Here is a 3,268-nt window from a genome sequence, read left to right as displayed (position 1 = left end):
CTAAAATTCATTAAGGAAAAAGTACTTCATTTCCCAGTCTTAATGAAACCCTATCAAAAGTAATATTTCTCCATGTAAGTGCTGAGACTTTCCTAAAGTGCAGCAAATGACTTCTCAAAGACATCAGACTAATGGGAGAAGGCATTAGAGCACATAAACAAGGACATCATTCCAGCTGTTCGGCTGCCAATTTGATGTTCCTTTTTTTAGCCGTGACCCCCCCTTCCTCCCATCCCCAACCCTTCCATTTATCCTATGAGCACAGTTTGCAGGAAATGTCAGCCCCCTGTGATTGATTTGAGATGGGCAATTCCCTGACTTCATGGTAGTATAAAGCAAGACAGCTGTTGGAAGAAATCAAATTCCAGCAGGAGCTGGAAAGACTTATTTTTTCCATCTCTTTAACGGAGCTATTGGCTCTGACCAGACGAGTAAATAAAAAAACACGGCCGCAATGTGGCAGGAGGTGACCGAAGCGCTCGTTATATAGCAATTATTGCACAAAAAAAATCTTTCCTCTCAAAATCCAACTTGAAAGTCAATCCCACTTTTTAAAGACTTTTCAGAAGACACGACAAGAAGTGAGGATATGCTGTTCTCTGGAGCCACTTGTCTAGATTTTCTGTAACAAGTTCAAGACGTGCACATGGCATAAAACAGAAGGATCTGACCCAGTGTTCTTGTTTATGCCTTTCGTGGGGATCCTTGAATGCTGCTGTTTTATGCCTGCCACAGACTGAGCAATTTCGGCAATCCTATGAGATCATTACAAATCACACTGTACGACACGGATCGAATAAACTTGGGTACGACATGTAAGATTGTACGATGATGACACCTATTGAATCGTAGGCTATGTCGCAAGTTAGCATAGGAGATAAAACGTCATCAGCATGCGCTAGTGGTAAACAAATAGAGCAAGGTGAATCACACTTTGTGGTTTTTATGTGAAGAAAAAAAGAAAAAAAAGACAAAGCGAAATGGGAGAGTATGGACGATGTCATGGCTAGGGAAAAGAGGCCAACTTGACATTCCAATTTTGCAAATTGAGCTTGAGGTAAGTAGTTTTAAGTTTTAGCGTCATGTCGCGTTGATCAACACGCCATTTCATGTTGCATTTTTATTAGCTAGTCAGTAGACGTAGGTCGTAGCAGCAAACACAAGGAGATAATTATGCTAAATGCGGTTGGTTGGTGTGGTATTAGTCCCGCCCCTCCTCCATTGTGATTGGATGGTTGGGTAAAAAGTGACAGTGATGAGCGCAGCGTTTTACCCAAAGTTGAACATTCTTCAACTCTAGGCGACCTGTAAAAAACGCAGAGCGCTCGGCGCTTCAGCGTGAAAAAAACGCTCAGCGCCTCGCTACGCTCATGGCGTTTTAAAAAACGTGAAAAAACGCTTTGGTGGACACACGGCCTTACAGTCAGGCTTTAGGAACATCTTATAGACCTTATGTAGCCCCGCCCCTTTTCAGCGCTGCGCTCGTTGTCTCGACTTCCGGTCTGTATTTTCACAGCGATTTTTGCGTGTTTATTAATGAACGGCTCATTTTAAAATCTTCCCGGTCGACTGACATTTGTTAAGACATCTGCGTTAAACATTACAATGCTCATGATAACTTTCGTTAACTTTACATTAAGTAAATCCACTTCAAAAGCTAATTACTCCTGGACAGCAACGCCATAGAAATATACAGAGCGACCGCAAAAACGGAAGTTAAAAGACAATATTCTAAAGATGGCGGCGCCCTCGTTTCTCTGGCGCATAAGGTCTATACTATGAGGTGTTTTGAAGTAATATGCTTTATGTATTCTAAATGCATGACAAATGCATACATGCAGACAAACCATTAATACTACAAAGTTGCTTCCCAAAAGACTCACATGGAAATTAGGGGAGAAAGCATATCAAAATCATATGAAAATAAAAAGGGGAAAACTGTTTATTTGACTGATTAAAATGGAGATTTGATTACATCAACTGAAATTACATCCCTCTTTGATGTAAGACTGACTAAGAAATGCATTATACATTTAAAGTATATTCAAAAACATTTGCTTATGTTTTCTCATTTGGACACTGATCTGTGGTGACTGTAGCAATGGATGTTGCTTTTGCGATTGCAAGCTGAGCATTATACAGCTGGTCGATCACACTGTCAATCAATTATATACAGATAATTATCAAATTACATAGTTTTTGGATATAATTTTGAGCAGAAATCGATTAATCTAGCCATTTATCTGTGAGTCAACTGTGAAGTGTAGCCATATGTATTGCCAGACATTTGACTTACATTTTTAAATTTAATAATTATAGTTGAAATATTTTAACATTTTGATTTATTTTTAAATTTACAACTTGTAAGCCGTTAAAATCTAGGCAAACATTACATTTCAATCAACATTTTGTTAATCTTTACTAACTTATGTAAAATAAAATAAAAACAAAAAAACAGCTTTTAATTTTAAAACAGGTACAACAGCATAAAACAATATTTCATATTATATATATATATATATATATATATATATATATATATATATATAATATGAAATATTGTTTTATATATATATATATATATATATATATATATATATATAATATGAAATATTGTTTTATATATATATATATATATATATATATATATATATATATATATATATATATATATATATATACACACACACATACACACTACCGGTCAAAAGTTTTAGATCGGTACGATTTTTAATGTTTTTAAAAGAAGTCTCTTCTGCTCACCAAGGCTGCATTTATTTGATTACAAATACAAAGAAAAACAGTAATATTGTGAAATATTATTACAATTTAAAACAGCTGTTTTCTATGTGAATATGTAGTAAAGTGTAATTTATTCCTGTGATCAAAGCTGAATTTTCAGCATCATTACTCCAGTCTTCAGTGTCACATGATCCTTCAGAAATCATTCTAATATGATGATTTGATGCACACCAAACATTTATGATTATTATCAATGTTGAAAACAGTTTTTTACATTTTTATTTCATGATGCTATGATGAACAGAAAGTTCAAAAGAACAGCATTTATCTGAAATGGAAATCTTTTGTAACATTAAACACTACCCTTCAAAAGTTTGGGGTCAGTAAGAATTTTATTTTTATTTTTGGGGGAAAGAAATAAAAGAAATCAATACTTTTATTCATCAAGGATGAGTTAAACTGATCAAAAGTTACAGTAAAGACATTTATAATGTTAGAAAATATTCTATTTGAAATAAATGCTGTT

Source organism: Abramis brama (assembly GCF_963993115.1).
Source record: "Abramis brama genome assembly, chromosome: 23".
NCBI classification, from domain to species: Eukaryota; Metazoa; Chordata; class Actinopteri; order Cypriniformes; family Leuciscidae; genus Abramis; species Abramis brama.
Note: the sequence above shows the minus strand (reverse complement) of the source record.